Below are 18,040 nucleotides of genomic sequence, written 5' to 3'. Positions count from 1 at the left end.
CTGTTGCACCACAGGGCGGGTGGAGGGTGCGGCGCACGATACATTTTCTTTCTTAGGTAAGCATTTTTTAGTGTTTTATATTTTTGGAATTTTGGTTTTTCAAGTTGACTTTAAATGACCTTTTTCATGTATGAAATGTACTAACTCGTTTTTTCCCCACAGCAGGTCAACTTGTGTGTGGTTGCAACAGTATGGTCCCATTGAATACATTTTTGGAGAGAGGGACATCAGTTGCACCACAGGGCGGGAGGAGGGTGCGGCGCACGATACATTGTCTTTCTTAGGTAAGCATTTTTTCGTGTTTTATACTTTTGGAATTTTGGTTTTTCAAGTTGACTTTAAATGACCTTTTTCATGTATGAAATGTACTAACTCGTTTTTTCCTCACAGCAGGTCAACTTGTGTGTGGTTGCAACAGTACGGTCCCATTGAATACATTTTTGGAGAAAGGGACATCAGTTGCACCACAGGGCGGGAGAAGGGTGCGGCACACGATACATTTTCTTTCTTAGGTAAGCATTTTTTAGTGTTTTATACTTTTGGAATTTTGGTTTTTCAAGTTGACTTTAAATGACCTTTTTCATGTATGAAATGTACTAACTCGTTTTTTCCTCACAGCAGGTCAACTTGTGTGTGGTTGCAACAGTACGGTCCCATTGAATACATTTTTGGAGAAAGGGACATCAGTTGCACCACAGGGCGGGTGGAGGGTGCGGCGCACGATACATTTTCTTTCTTAGGTAAGCATTTTCTAGTGTTTTATACTTTTGGAATTTTGGTTTTTCAAGTTGACTTTAAATGAGATTTTTCATGTATGAAATGTACTAACTCGTTTTTTCCTCACAGCAGGTCAACTTGTGTGTGGTTGCAACAGTACGGTCCCATTCAATACATTTCTGGAGAAAGGGACATCAGTTGCACCACAGGGCGGGAGAAGGGTGCGGCGCACGATACATTTTCTTTCTTAGGTAAGCATTTTTTAGTGTTTTATACTTTTGGAATTTTGGTTTTTCAAGTTGACTTTAAATGACCTTTTTCACGTATGAAATGTACTAACTCGTTTTCTCCTCACAGCAGGTCAACTTGTGTGTGGTTGCAACAGTACGGTCCCATTGAATACATTTTTGGAGAAAGGGACATCAGTTGCACCACAGGGCGGGAGAAGGGTGCGGCGCACGATACATTTTCTTTCTTAGGTAGGCATTTTTTTGTGTTTTATACTTTTGGAATTTTTGTTTTTCAAGTTGACTTTAAATGACCTTTTTCATGTATGAAATGTACTAACTCGTTTTTTCCCCACAGGAGGTCAACTTGAGTGTGGTTGCAACAGTACGGTCCCATTGAATACATTTTTGGAGAGAGGGACATCAGTTGCACCACAGGGCGGGTGGAGGGTGCGGCGCACGATACATTTTCTTTCTTAGGTAAGCATTTTTTCGTGTTTTATACTTTTGGAATTTTGGTTTTTCAAGTTGACTTTAAATGACCTTCTTCATGTATGAAATGTACTAACTCGTTTTTTCCTCACAGCAGGTCAACTTGTGTGTGGTTGCAACAGTACGGTCCCATTGAATACATTTTTGGAGAAAGGGACATCAGTTGCACCACAGGGCGGGAGAAGGTTGCGGCGCACGATACATTTTCTTTCTTAGGTAAGCATTTTTTAGTGTTTTATACTTTTGGAATTTTGGTTTTTCAAGTTGACTTTAAATGACCTTTTTCATGTATGAAATGTACTAACTCGTTTTTTCCTCACAGCAGGTCAACTTGTGTGTGCTTGCAACAGTACGGTCCCATTGAATACATTTTTGGAGAAAGGGACATCAGTTGCACCACAGGGCGGGAGAAGGGTGCGGCGCACGATACATTTTCTTTCTTAGGTAAGCATTTTCTAGTGTTTTATACTTTTGGAATTTTGGTTTTTCAAGTTGACTTTAAATGACCTTTTTCATGTATGAAATGTACTAACTCGTTTTTTCCTCACAGCAGGTCAACTTGTGTGTGGTTGCAACAGTACGGTCCCATTGAATACATTTTTGGAGAAAGGGACATCAGTTGCACCACAGGGCGGGAGAAGGGTGCGGCGCACGATACATTTTCTTTCTTAGGTAAGCATTTTTTAGTGTTTTATACTTTTGGAATTTTGGTTTTTCAAGTTGACTTTAAATGACCTTTTTCATGTATGAAATGTACTAACTCGTTTTTTCCTCACAGCAGGTCAACTTGTGTGTGGTTGCAACAGTACGGTCCCATTGAATACATTTTTGGAGAAAGGGACATCAGTTGCACCACAGGGCGGGTGGAGGGTGCGGCGCACGATACATTTTCTTTCTTAGGTAAGCATTTTTTAGTGTTTTATACTTTTGGAATTTTGGTTTTTCAAGTTGACTTTAAATGACCTTTTTCATGTATGAAATGTACTAACTCGTTTTTTCCCCACAGCAGGTCAAGTTGTGTGTGGTTGCAACAGTACGGTCCCATTGAATACATTTTTGGAGAGAGGGACATCAGTTGCACCACAGGGCGGGAGGAGGGTGCGGCGCACGATACATTTTCTTTCTTCGGTAAGCATTTTTTCGTGTTTTATACTTTTGGAATTTTGGTTTTTCAAGTTGACTTTAAATGACCTTTTTCATGTATGAAATGTACTAACTCGTTTTTTCCTCACAGCAGGTCAACTTGTGTGTGGTTGCAACAGTACGGTCCCATTGAATACATTTTTGGAGAAAGGGACATCAGTTGCACCACAGGGCGGGAGAAGGGTGCGGCGCACGATACATTTTCTTTCTTAGGTAAGCATTTTTTAGTGTTTTATACTTTTGGAATTTTGGTTTTTCAAGTTGACTTTAAATGACCTTTTTCATGTATGAAATGTACTAACTCGTTTTTTCCTCACAGCAGGTCAACTTGTGTGTGGTTGCAACAGTACGGTCCCATTGAATACATTTTTGGAGAAAGGGACATCAGTTGCACCACAGGGCGGGAGAAGGGTGCGGCGCACGATACATTTTCTTTCTTAGGTAAGCATTTTTTAGTGTTTTATACTTTTGGAATTTTGGTTTTTCAAGTTGACTTTAAATGACCTTTTTCATGTATGAAATGTACTAACTCGTTTTTTCCTCACAGCAGGTCAACTTGTGTGTGGTTGCAACAGTACGGTCCCATTGAATACATTTTTGGAGAAAGGGACATCAGTTGCACCACAGGGCGGGTGGAGGGTGCGGCGCACGATACATTTTCTTTCTTAGGTAAGCATTTTTTAGTGTTTTATACTTTTGGAATTTTGGTTTTTCAAGTTGACTTTAAATGACCTTTTTCATGTATGAAATGTACTAACTCGTTTTTTCCCCACAGCAGGTCAAGTTGTGTGTGGTTGCAACAGTACGGTCCCATTGAATACATTTTTGGAGAGAGGGACATCAGTTGCACCACAGGGCGGGAGGAGGGTGCGGCGCACGATACATTTTCTTTCTTCGGTAAGCATTTTTTCGTGTTTTATACTTTTGGAATTTTGGTTTTTCAAGTTGACTTTAAATGACCTTTTTCATGTATGAAATGTACTAACTCGTTTTTTCCTCACAGCAGGTCAACTTGTGTGTGGTTGCAACAGTACGGTCCCATTGAATACATTTTTGGAGAAAGGGACATCAGTTGCACCACAGGGCGGGAGAAGGGTGCGGCGCACGATACATTTTCTTTCTTAGGTAAGCATTTTTTAGTGTTTTATACTTTTGGAATTTTGGTTTTTCAAGTTGACTTTAAATGACCTTTTTCATGTATGAAATGTACTAACTCGTTTTTTCCTCACAGCAGGTCAACTTGTGTGTGGTTGCAACAGTACGGTCCCATTGAATACATTTTTGGAGAAAGGGACATCAGTTGCACCAGAGGGCGGGTGGAGGGTGCGGCGCACGATACATTTTCTTTCTTAGGTAAGCATTTTCTAGTGTTTTATACTTTTGGAATTTTGGTTTTTCAAGTTGACTTTAAATGACATTTTACATGTATGAAATGTACTAACTCGTTTTTTCCTCACAGCAGGTCAACTTGTGTGTGGTTGCAACAGTACGGTCCCATTGAATACATTTTTGGAGAAAGGGACATCAGTTGCACCACAGGGCGGGAGAAGGGTGCGGCGCACGATACATTTTCTTTCTTAGGTAAGCATTTTTTAGTGTTTTATACTTTTAGAATTTTGGTTTTTCAAGTTGACTTTAAATGACCTTTTTCATGTATGAAATGTACTAACTCGTTTTTTCCTCACAGCAGGTCTACTAGTGTGTGGTTGCAACAGTACGGTCCCATTGAATACATTTTTGGAGAAAGGGACATCAGTTGCACCACAGGGCGGGAGAAGGGTGCGGCGCACGATACATTTTCTTTCTTAGGTAAGCATTTTTTAGTGTTTTATACTTTTGGAATTTTGTTTTTTCAAGTTGACTTTAAATCACCTTTTTCATGTATGAAATGTACTAACTCGTTTTTTCCTCACAGCAGGTCAACTTGTGTGTGGTTGCAACAGTACGGTCCCATTGAATACATTTTTGAAGAAAGGGACATCAGTTGCACCACAGGGCGGGAGAAGGGTGCGGCGCACGATACATTTTCATTCTTAGGTAAGCATTTTTTAGTGTTTTATACTTTTGGAATTTTGGTTTTTCAAGTTGACTTTAAATGACCTTTTTCATGTATGAAATGTACTAACTCGTTTTTTCCTCACAGCAGGACAACTTGTGTGTGGTTGCAACAGTACGGTCCCATTGAATACATTTTTGGAGAAAGGGACATCAGTTGCACCACAGGGCGGGAGAAGGGTGCGGCGCACGATACATTTTCTTTCTTAGGTAAGCATTTTTTAGTGTTTTATACTTTTGGAATTTTTGTTTTTCAAGTTGACTTTAAATGACCTTTTTCATGTATGAAATGTACTAACTCGTTTTTTCCTCACAGCAGGTCAACTTGTGTGTGGTTGCAACAGTACGGTCCCATTGAATACATTTTTGGAGAAAGGGACATCAGTTGCACCACAGGGCGGGTGGAGGGTGCGGCGCACGATACATTTTCTTTCTTAGGTAAGCATTTTTTAGTGTTTTATACTTTTGGAATTTTGGTTTTCAAAGTTGACTTTAAATGACCTTTTTCATGTATGAAATGTACTAACTCGTTTTTTCCTCACAGCAGGTCAACTTGTGTGTGGTTGCAACAGTACGGTCCCATTGAATACATTTTTGGAGAAAGGGACATCAGTTGCACCACAGGGCGGGAGGAGGGTGCGGCGCACGATACATTTTCTTTCTTAGGTAAGCATTTTTTAGTGTTTTATACTTTTGGAATTTTGGTTTTTCAAGTTGACTTTAAATGACATTTTTCATGTATGAAATGTACTAACTCGTTTTTTCCTCACAGCAGGTCAACTTGTGTGTGGTTGCAACAGTACGGTCCCATTGAATACATTTTTGGAGAAAGGGACATCAGTTGCACCACAGGGCGGGAGGAAGGTGCGGCGCACGATACATTTTCTTTCTTAGGTAAGCATTTTTTAGTGTTTTATACTTTTGGAATTTTGGTTTTTCAAGTTGACTTTAAATGACCTTTTTCATGTATGAAATGTACTAACTCGTTTTTTCCTCACAGCAGGTCAACTTGTGTGTGGTTGCAACAGTACGGTCCCATTGAATACATTTTTGGAGAAAGGGACATCAGTTGCACCGTAGGGCGGGTGGATGGTGCGGCGCACGATACATTTTCTTTCTTAGGTAAGCATTTTCTAGTGTTTTATACTTTTGGAATTTTGGTTTTTCAAGTTGACTTTAAATCACCTTTTTCATGTATGAAATGTACTAACTCGTTTTTTCCTCGCAGCAGGTCAACTTGTGTGTGGTTGCAACAGTACGGTCCCATTGAATACATTTTTGGAGAAAGGGACATCAGTTGCACCACAGGGCGGGAGGAGGGTGCGGCGCACGATACATTTTCTTTCTTAGGTAAGCATTTTCTAGTGTTTTATACTTTTGGAATTTTGGTTTTTCAAGTTGACTTTAAATGACCTTTTTCATGTATGAAATGTACTAACTCGTTTTTTCCTCACAGCAGGTCAACTTGTGTGTGGTTGCAACAGTACGGTCCCATTGAATACATTTTTGGAGAAAGGGACATCAGTTGCACCACAGGGCGGGAGGAGGGTGCGGCGCACGATACATTTTCTTTCTTAGGTAAGCATTTTCTAGTGTTTTATACTTTTGGAATTTTGGTTTTTCAAGTTGACTTTAAATGACCTTTTTCATGTATGAAATGTACTAACTCGTTTTTTCCTCACAGCAGGTCAACTTGTGTGTGGTTGCAACAGTACGGTCCCATTGAATACATTTTTGGAGAAAGGGACATCAGTTGCACCACAGGCCGGGTGGAGGGTGCGCCGCACGATACATTTTCTTTCTTAGGTAAGCATTTTTTAGTGTTTTATACTTTTGGAATTTTGGTTTTTCAAGTTGACTTTAAATGACGTTTTTCATGTATGAAATGTACTAACTCGTTTTTTCCTCACAGCAGGTCAACTTGTGTGTGGTTGCAACAGTACGGTCCCATTGAATACATTTTTGGAGAAAGGGACATCAGTTGCACCACAGGGCGGGAGGAGGGTGCGGCGCACGATACATTTTCTTTCTTAGGTAAGCATTTTTTAGTGTTTTATACTTTTGGAATTTTGGTTTTTCAAGTTGACTTTAAATGACCTTTTTCATGTATGAAATGTACTAACTCGTTTTTTCCTCACAGCAGGTCAACTTGTGTGTGGTTGCAACAGTACGGTCCCATTGAATACATTTTTGGAGAAAGGGACATCAGTTGCACCATAGGGCGGTTGGAGGGTGCGGCGCACGATACATTTTCTTTCTTAGGTAAGCATTTTCTAGTGTTTTATACTTTGGAATTTTGGTTTTTCAAGTTGACTTTAAATGACATTTTTCATGTATGAAATGTACTAACTCGTTTTTTCCTCACAGCAGGTCAACTTGTGTGTGGTTGCAACAGTACGGTCCCATTGAATACATTTTTGGAGAAAGGGACATCAGTTGCACCACAGGGCGGGTGGAGGGTGCGGCGCACGATACATTTTCTTTCTTAGGTAAGCATTTTCTAGTGTTTTATACTTTTGGAATTTTGGTTTTTCAAGTTGACTTTAAATGACATTTTTCATGTATGAAATGTACTAACTCGTTTTTTCCTCACAGCAGGTCAACTTGTGTGTGGTTGCAACAGTACGGTCCCATTGAATACATTTTTGGACAAAGGGACATCAGTTTCACCACAGGGCGGGGGGAGGGTCCGGCGCACGATACATTTTCTTTCTTAGGTAAGCATTTTTTAGTGTTTTATACTTTTGGAATTTTGGTTTTTCAAGTTGACTTTAAATGACCTTTTTCATGTATGAAATGTACTAACTCGTTTTTTCCTCGCAGCAGGTCAACTTGTGTGTGGTTGCAACAGTACGGTCCCATTGAATACATTTTTGGAGAAAGGGACATCAGTTGCACCACAGGGCGGGAGGAGGGTGCGGCGCACGATACATTTTCTTTCTTACGTAAGCATTTTTTAGTGTTTTATACTTTTGGAATTTTGGTTTTTCAAGTTGACTTTAAATGACCTTTTTCATGTATGAAATGTACTAACTCGTTTTTTCCTCACAGCAGGTCAACTTGTGTGTGGTTGCAACAGTACGGTCCCATTGAATACATTTTTGGAGAAAGGGACATCAGTTGCACCACAGGGCGGGAGGAGGGTGCGGCGCACGATACATTTTCTTTCTTAGGTAAGCATTTTTCAGTGTTTTATACTTTTGGAATTTTGGTTTTTCAAGTTGACTTTAAATGACCTTTTTCATGTATGAAATGTACTAACTCGTTTTTTCCTCACAGCAGGTCAACTTGTGTGTGGTTGCAACAGTACGGTCCCATTGAATACATTTTTGGAGAAAGGGACATCAGTTGCACCACAGGGCGGGAGGAGGGTGCGGCGCACGATACATTTTCTTTCTTACGTAAGCATTTTTTAGTGTTTTATACTTTTGGAATTTTGGTTTTTCAAGTTGACTTTAAATGACCTTTTTCATGTATGAAATGTACTAACTCGTTTTTTCCTCACAGCAGGTCAACTTGTGTGTGGTTGCAACAGTACGGTCCCATTGAATACATTTTTGGAGAAAGGGACATCAGTTGCACCACAGGGCGGGAGGAGGGTGCGGCGCACGATACATTTTCTTTCTTAGGTAAGCATTTTTTAGTGTTTTATACTTTTGGAATTTTGGTTTTTCAAGTTGACTTTAAATGACCTTTTTCATGTATGAAATGTACTAACTCGTTTTTTCCTCACAGCAGGTCAACTTGTGTGTGGTTGCAACAGTACGGTCCCATTGAATACATTTTTGGAGAAAGGGACATCATTTGCACCACAGGGCGGGAGGAGGGTGCGGCGCACGATACATTTTCTTTCTTACGTAAGCATTTTTTAGTGTTTTATACTTTTGGAATTTTGGTTTTTCAAGTTGACTTTAAATGACCTTTTTCATGTATGAAATGTACTAACTCGTTTTTTCCTCACAGCAGGTCAACTTGTGTGTGGTGGCAACAGTACGGTCCCATTGAATACATTTTTGGAGAAAGGGACATCAGTCGCACCATAGGGCGGGTGGAGGGTGCGGCGCACGATACATTTTCTTTCTTAGGTAAGCATTTTCTAGTGTTTTATACTTTGGAATTTTGGTTTTTCAAGTTGACTTTAAATGACCTTTTTCATGTATGAAATGTACTAACTCGTTTTTTCCTCACAGCAGGTCAACTTGTGTGTGGTTGCAACAGTACGGTCCCATTGAATACATTTTTGGAGAAAGGGACATCAGTTGCACCACAGGGCGGGTGGAGGGTGCGGCGCACGATACATTTTCTTTCTTAGGTAAGCATTTTCTAGTGTTTTATACTATTGGAATTTTGGTTTTTCAAGTTGACTTTAAATGACATTTTTCGTGTATGAAATGTACTAACTCGTTTTTTCCTCACAGCAGGTCAACTTGTGTGTGGTTGCAACAGTACGGTCCCATTGAATACACTTTTGGACAAAGGGACATCAGTTGCACCACAGGGCTGGAGGAGGGTGCGGCGCACGATACATTTTCTTTCTTAGGTAAGCATTTTTTAGTGTTTTATACTTTTGGAATTTTGGTTTTTCAAGTTGACTTTAAATGACCTTTTTCATGTATGAAATGTACTAACTCGTTTTTTCCTCGCAGCAGGTCAACTTGTGTGTGGTTGCAACAGTACGGTCCCATTGAATACATTTTTGGAGAAAGGGACATCAGTTGCACCACAGGGCGGGAGGAGGGTGCGGCGCACGATACATTTTCTTTCTTAGGTAAGCATTTTCTAGTGTTTTATACTTTTGGAATTTTGGTTTTTCAAGTTGACTTTAAATGACCTCTTTCATGTATGAAATGTACTAACTCGTTTTTTCCTCGCAGCAGGTTAACTTGTGTGTGGTTGCAACAGTACGGTCCCATTGAATACATTTTTGGACAAATGGACATCAGTTGCACCACAGGGCGGGAGGAGGGTGCGGCGCACGATACATTTTCTTTCTTAGGTAAGCATTTTTCAGTGTTTTATACTTTTGGAATTTTGGTTTTTCAAGTTGACTTTAAATGACCTTTTTCATGTATGAAATGTACTAACTCGTTTTTTCCTCACAGCAGGTCAACTTGTGTGTGGTGGCAACAGTACGGTCCCATTGAATACATTTTTGGAGAAAGGGACATCAGTCGCACCATAGGGCGGGTGGAGGGTGCGGCGCACGATACATTTTCTTTCTTAGGTAAGCATTTTCTAGTGTTTTATACTTTGGAATTTTGGTTTTTCAAGTTGACTTTAAATGACCTTTTTCATGTATGAAATGTACTAACTCGTTTTTTCCTCACAGCAGGTCAACTTGTGTGTGGTTGCAACAGTACGGTCCCATTGAATACATTTTTGGAGAAAGGGACATCAGTTGCACCACAGGGCGGGTGGAGGGTGCGGCGCACGATACATTTTCTTTCTTAGGTAAGCATTTTCTAGTGTTTTATACTATTGGAATTTTGGTTTTTCAAGTTGACTTTAAATGACATTTTTCGTGTATGAAATGTACTAACTCGTTTTTTCCTCACAGCAGGTCAACTTGTGTGTGGTTGCAACAGTACGGTCCCATTGAATACACTTTTGGACAAAGGGACATCAGTTGCACCACAGGGCTGGAGGAGGGTGCGGCGCACGATACATTTTCTTTCTTAGGTAAGCATTTTTTAGTGTTTTATACTTTTGGAATTTTGGTTTTTCAAGTTGACTTTAAATGACCTTTTTCATGTATGAAATGTACTAACTCGTTTTTTCCTCGCAGCAGGTCAACTTGTGTGTGGTTGCAACAGTACGGTCCCATTGACTACATTTTTGCAGAAAGGGACATCAGTTGCACCACAGGGCGGGAGAAGGGTGCGGCGCACGATACATTTTCTTTCTTAGGTAAGCATTTTTTAGTGTTTTATACTTTTGGAATTTTGGTTTCTCAAGTTGACTTTAAATGACCTTTTTCATGTATGAAATGTACTAACTCGTTTTTTCCTCACAGCAGGTCAACTTGTGTGTGGTTGCAACAGTACGGTCCCATTGAATACATTTTTGGACAAAGGGACATCAGTTGCACCACAGGGCAGGAGGAGGGTGCGGCGCACGATACATTTTCTTTCTTAGGTAAGTATTTTCTAGTGTTTTATACTTTTGGAATTTTGGTTTTTCAAGCTGACTTTAAATGACCTTTTTCATGTATGAAATGTACTAACTCGTTTTTTCCTCACAGCAGGTCAACTTGTGTGTGGTTGCAACAGTACGGTCCCATTGAATACATTTTTGGAGAAAGGGACATCAGTTGCACCACAGGGCGGGTTGAGGGTGCGGCGCACGATATATTTTCTTTCTTAGGTAAGCATTTTCTAGTGTTTTATACTTTTGGAATTTTGGTTTTCAAGTTGACTTTAAATGACCTTTTTCATGTATGAAATGTACTAACTCGTTTTTTCCTCACAGCAGGTCAACTTGTGTGTGGTTGCAACAGTACGGTCCCATTGAATACATTTTTGGAGAAAGGGACATCAGTTGCACCACAGGGCGGGAGATGGGTGCGGTGCACGATACATTTTCTTTCTTAGGTAAGCATTTTTTAGTGTTTTATACTTTTGGAATTTTGGTTTTTCAAGTTGACTTTAAATGACATTTTTCATGTATGAAATGTACTAACTCGTTTTTTCCTCACAGCAGGTCAACTTGTGTGTGGTTGCAACAGTACGGTCCCATTGAATACATTTTTGGAGAAAGGGACATCAGTTGCACCAGAGGGCGGGTGGAGGGTGCGGCGCACGATACATTTTCTTTCTTAGGTAAGCATTTTCTGGTGTTTTATACTTTTGGAATTTTGGTTTTTCAAGTTGACTTTAAATGACATTTTTCATGTATGAAATGTACTAACTCGTTTTTTCCTCACAGCAGGTCAACCTGTGTGTGGTTGCAACAGTACGGTCCCATTGAATACATTTTTGGACAAAGGGACATCAGTTGCACCACAGGGCAGGAGGAGGGTGCAGCGCACGATACATTTTCTTTCTTAGGTAAGCATTTTCTAGTGTTTTATACTTTTGGAATTTTGGTTTTTCAAGTTGACTTTAAATGACCTTTTTCATGTATGAAATGTACTAACTCGTTTTTTCCTCACAGCAGGTCAACTTGTGTGTGGTTGCAACAGTACGGTCCCATTGAAACATTTTTGGAGAAAGGGACATCAGTTGCACCACAGGGCGGGTGGAGGGTGCGGCGCACGATACACTTTCTTTCTTAGGTAAGCATTTTTTAGTGTTTTATACTTTTGGAATTTTGCTTTTTCAAGTTGACTTTAAATGACCTTCTTCATGTATGAAATGTACTAACTCGTTTTTTCCTCACAGCAGGTCAACTAGTGTGTGGTTGCAACAGTACGGTCCTATTGAATACATTTTTGGACAAAGGGACATCAGTTGCACCACAGGGCAGCAGGAGGGTGCGGCGCACGATACATTTTCTTTCTTAGGTAAGCATTTTCTAGTGTTTTATACTTTTGGAATTTTGGTTTTTCAAGTTGACTTTAAATGACCTTTTTCATGTATGAAATGTACTAACTCGTTTTTTCCTCACAGCAGGTCAACTTGAGTGTGGTTGCAACAGTACGGTCCCATTGAATACATTTTTGGAGAAAGGGACATCAGTTGCACCACAGGGCGGGTGGAGGGTGCGGCGCACGATACATTTTCTTTCTTAGGTAAGCATTTTCTAGTGTTTTATACTTTTGGAATTTTGGTTTTTCAAGTTGACTTTAAATGACATTTTTCATGTATGAAATGTACTAACTCGTTTTTTCCTCACAGCAGGTCAACTTGTGTGTGGTTGCAACAGTACGGTCCCATTGAATACATTTTTGGACAAAGGGACATCAGTTGCACCACAGGGCGGGAGGAGGGTGCGACGCACGATACATTTTCTTTCTTAGGTAAGCATTTTTTAGTGTTTTATACTTTTGGAATTTTGGTTTTTCAAGTTGACTTTAAATGACCTTCTTCATGTATGAAATGTACTAACTCGTTTTTTCCTCACAGCAGGTCAACTTGTGTGTGGTTGCAACAGTACGGTCCCATTGAATACATTTTTGGAGAAAGGGACATCAGTTGCACCACAGGGCGGGTGGAGGGTGCGGCGCACGATACATTTTCTTTCTTAGGTAAGCATTTTTTAGTGTTTTATACTTTTGGAATTTTGGTTTTTCAAGTTGACTTTAAATGACCTTTTTCATGTATGAAATGTACTAACTCGTTTTTTCCTCACAGCAGGTCAACTTGTGTGTGGTTGCAACAGTACGGTCCCATTGAATACATTTTTGGACAAAGGGACATCAGTTGCACCACAGGGCAGGAGGAGGGTGCGGCGCACGATACATTTTCTTTCTTAGGTAAGCATTTTCTAGTGTTTTATACTTTTGGAATTTTGGTTTTTCAAGTTGACTTTAAGTGACCTTTTTCATGTATGAAATGAACTAACTCGTTTTTTCCTCACAGCAGGTCAACTTGTGTGTGGTTGCAACAGTATGGTCCCATTGAATACATTTTTGGAGAAAGGGACATCAGTTGCACCACAGGGCGGGTGGAGGGTGCGGCGCACGATACATTTTCTTTCTTAGGTAAGCATTTTTTAGTGTTTTATACTTTTGGAATTTTGGTTTTTCAAGTTGACTTTAAATGACCTTTTTCATGTATGAAATGTACCAACTCGTTTTTTCCTCACAGCAGGTCAACTTGTGTGTGGTTGCAACAGTACGGTCCCATTGAATACATTTTTGGAGAAAGGGACATCAGTTGCACCACAGGGCGGGAGGAGGGTGCGGCGCACGATACATTTTCTTTCTTAGGTAAGCATTTTTTAGTGTTTTATACTTTTGGAATTTTGGTTTTTCAAGTTGACTTTGAATGACCTTTTTCATGTATGAAATGTACTAACTCGTTTTTTCCTCACAGCAGGTCAACTTGTGTGTGGTTGCAACAGTACGGTCCCATTGAATACATTTTTGGAGAAAGGGACATAAGTTGCACCACAGGGCGGGTGGAGGGTGCGGCGCACGATACATTTTCTTTCTTAGGTAAGCATTCTTTAGTGTTTTATACTTTTGGAATTTTGGTTTTTCAAGTTGACTTTAAATGACCTTTTTCATGTATGAAATGTACTAACTCGTATTTTCCTCACAGCAGGTCAACTTGTGTGTGGTTGCAACAGTACGGTCCCATTGAATACATTTTTGGAGAAAGGGACATCAGTTGCACCACAGGGCAGGAGGAGGGTGCGGCGTACGATACATTTTCTTTCTTAGGTAAGTATTTTCTAGTGTTTTATACTTTTGGAATTTTGGTTTTTCAAGCTGACTTTAAATGACCTTTTTCATGTATGAAATGTACTAACTCGTTTTTTCCTCACAGCAGGTCAACTTGTGTGTGGTTGCAACAGTACGGTCCCATTGAATACATTTTTGGAGAAAGGGATATCAGTTGCACCACAGGGCGGGTTGAGGGTGCGGCGCACGATATATTTTCTTTCTTAGGTAAGCATTTTCTAGTGTTTTATACTTTTGGAATTTTGGTTTTTCAAGTTGACTTTAAATGACCTTTTTCATGTATGAAATGTACTAACTCGTTTTTTCCTCACAGCAGGTCAACTTGTGTGTGGTTGCAACAGTACGGTCCCATTGAATACATTTTTGGAGAAAGGGACATCAGTTGCACCACAGGGCGGGAGATGGGTGCGGTGCACGATACATTTTCTTTCTTAGGTAAGCATTTTTTAGTGTTTTATACTTTTGGAATTTTGGTTTTTCAAGTTGACTTTAAATGACATTTTTCATGTATGAAATGTACTAACTCGTTTTTTCCTCACAGCAGGTCAACTTGTGTGTGGTTGCAACAGTACGGTCCCATTGAATACATTTTTGGAGAAAGGGACATCAGTTGCACCAGAGGGCGGGTGGAGGGTGCGGCGCACGATACATTTTCTTTCTTAGGTAAGCATTTTCTGGTGTTTTATACTTTTGGAATTTTGGTTTTTCAAGTTGACTTTAAATGACATTTTTCATGTATGAAATGTACTAACTCGTTTTTTCCTCACAGCAGGTCAACCTGTGTGTGGTTGCAACAGTACGGTCCCATTGAATACATTTTTGGACAAAGGGACATCAGTTGCACCACAGGGCAGGAGGAGGGTGCAGCGCACGATACATTTTCTTTCTTAGGTAAGCATTTTCTAGTGTTTTATACTTTTGGAATTTTGGTTTTTCAAGTTGACTTTAAATGACCTTTTTCATGTATGAAATGTACTAACTCGTTTTTTCCTCACAGCAGGTCAACTTGTGTGTGGTTGCAACAGTACGGTCCCATTGAAAACATTTTTGGAGAAAGGGACATCAGTTGCACCACAGGGCGGGTGGAGGGTGCGGCGCACGATACACTTTCTTTCTTAGGTAAGCATTTTTTAGTGTTTTATACTTTTGGAATTTTGCTTTTTCAAGTTGACTTTAAATGACCTTCTTCATGTATGAAATGTACTAACTCGTTTTTTCCTCACAGCAGGTCAACTTGTGTGTGGTTGCAACAGTACGGTCCCATTGAATACATTTTTGGACAAAGGGACATCAGTTGCACCACAGGGCAGCAGGAGGGTGCGGCGCACGATACATTTTCTTTCTTAGGTAAGCATTTTCTAGTGTTTTATACTTTTGGAATTTTGGTTTTTCAAGTTGACTTTAAATGACCTTTTTCATGTATGAAATGTACTAACTCGTTTTTTCCTCACAGCAGGTCAACTTGAGTGTGGTTGCAACAGTACGGTCCCATTGAATACATTTTTGGAGAAAGGGACATCAGTTGCACCACAGGGCGGGTGGAGGGTGCGGCGCACGATACATTTTCTTTCTTAGGTAAGCATTTTCTAGTGTTTTATACTTTTGGAATTTTGGTTTTTCAAGTTGACTTTAAATGACCTTTTTCATGTATGAAATGTACTAACTCGTTTTTTCCTCACAGCAGGTCAACTTGTGTGTGGTTGCAACAGTACGGTCCCATTGAATACATTTTTGGACAAAGGGACATCAGTTGCACCACAGGGCGGGAGGAGGGTGCGACGCACGATACATTTTCTTTCTTAGGTAAGCATTTTTTAGTGTTTTGTACTTTTGGAATTTTGGTTTTTCAAGTTGACTTTAAATGACCTTCTTCATGTATGAAATGTACTAACTCGTTTTTTCCTCACAGCAGGTCAACTTGTGTGTGGTTGCAACAGTACGGTCCCATTGAATACATTTTTGGAGAAAGGGACATCAGTTGCACCACAGGGCGGGTGGAGGGTGCGGCGCACGATACATTTTCTTTCTTAGGTAAGCATTTTTTAGTGTTTTATACTTTTGGAATTTTGGTTTTTCAAGTTGACTTTAAATGACCTTTTTCATGTATGAAATGTACTAACTCGTTTTTTCCTCACAGCAGGTCAACTTGTGTGTGGTTGCAACAGTACGGTCCCATTGAATACATTTTTGGAGAAAGGGACATCAGTTGCACCACAGGGCGGGTGGAGGGTGCGGCGCACGATACATTTTCTTTCTTAGGTAAGCATTTTTTCGTGTTTTATACTTGTGGAATTTTGGTTTTTCAAGTTGACTTTAAGTGACCTTTTTCATGTATGAAATGTACTAACTCGTTTTTTCCTCACAGCAGGTCAACTTGTGTGTGGTTGCAACAGTATGGTCCCATTGAATACATTTTTGGAGAAAGGGACATCAGTTGCACCACAGGGCGGGTGGAGGGTGCGGCGCACGATACATTTTCTTTCTTAGGTAAGCATTTTTTTGTGTTTTATACTTTTGGAATTTTGGTTTTTCAAGTTGACTTTAAATGACCTTTTTCATGTATGAAATGTACCAACTCGTTTTTTCCTCACAGCAGGTCAACTTGTGTGTGGTTGCAACAGTACGGTCCCATTGAATACATTTTTGGAGAAAGGGACATCAGTTGCACCACAGGGCGGGAGGAGGGTGCGGCGCACGATACATTTTCTTTCTTAGGTAAGCATTTTTTAGTGTTTTATACTTTTGGAATTTTGGTTTTTCAAGTTGACTTTGAATGACCTTTTTCATGTATGAAATGTACTAACTCGTTTTTTCCTCACAGCAGGTCAACTTGTGTGTGGTTGCAACAGTACGGTCCCATTGAATACATTTTTGGAGAAAGGGACATAAGTTGCACCACAGGGCGGGTGGAGGGTGCGGCGCACGATACATTTTCTTTCTTAGGTAAGCATTCTTTAGTGTTTTATACTTTTGGAATTTTGGTTTTTCAAGTTGACTTTAAATGACCTTTTTCATGTATGAAATGTACTAACTCGTATTTTCCTCACAGCAGGTCAACTTGTGTGTGGTTGCAACAGTACGGTCCCATTGAATACATTTTTGGAGAAAGGGACATCAGTTGCACCACAGGGCGGGTGGAGGGTGCGGCGCACGATATATTTTCTTTCTTAGGTAAGCATTTTCTAGTGTTTTATACTTTTGGAATTTTGGTTTTTCAAGTTGACTTTAAATGACCTTTTTCATGTATGAAATGTACTAACTCGTTTTTTCCTCACAGCAGGTCACCTTGTGTGTGGTTGCAACAGTACGGTCCCATTGAAAACATTTTTGGAGAAAGGGACATCAGTTGCACCACAGGGCGGGAGAAGGGTGCGGCGCACGATACATTTTCTTTCTTAGGTAAGCATTTTTTAGTGTTTTATACTTTTGGAATTTTGGTTTTTCAAGTTGACTTTAAATGACCTTTTTTATGTATGAAATGTACTAACTCGTTTTTTCCTCACAGCAGGTCAACTTGTGTGTGGTTGCAACAGTACGGTCCCATTGAATACATTTTTGGAGAAAGGGACATCAGTTGCACCACAGGGCAGGAGGAGGGTGCGTCGCACGATACATTTTCTTTCTTAGGTAAGCATTTTCTAGTGTTTTATACTTTTGGAATTTTGGTTTTTCAAGTTGACTTTAAATGACCTTTTTCATGTATGAAATGTACTAACTCGTTTTTTCCTCACAGCAGGTCAACTTGTGTGTGGTTGCAACAGTACGGTCCCATTGAATACATTTTTGGAGAAAGGGACATCAGTTGCACCACAGGGCGGGTGGAGGGTGCGGCGCACGATACATTTTCTTTCTTAGGTAAGCATTTTTTAGTGTTTTATACTTTTGGAATTTTGGTTTTTCAAGTTGACTTTAAATGACCTTTTTCATGTATGAAATGTACTAACTCGTTTTTTCCTCACAGCAGGTCAACTTGTGTGTGGTTGCAACAGTACGGTCCCATTGAATACATTTTTGGACAAAGGGACATCAGTTGCACCACAGGGCAGGAGGAGGGTGCGGC

Source organism: Schistocerca americana, chromosome 5, assembly GCF_021461395.2.
Source record: "Schistocerca americana isolate TAMUIC-IGC-003095 chromosome 5, iqSchAmer2.1, whole genome shotgun sequence".
NCBI classification, from domain to species: Eukaryota; Metazoa; Arthropoda; class Insecta; order Orthoptera; family Acrididae; genus Schistocerca; species Schistocerca americana.
Note: the sequence above shows the minus strand (reverse complement) of the source record.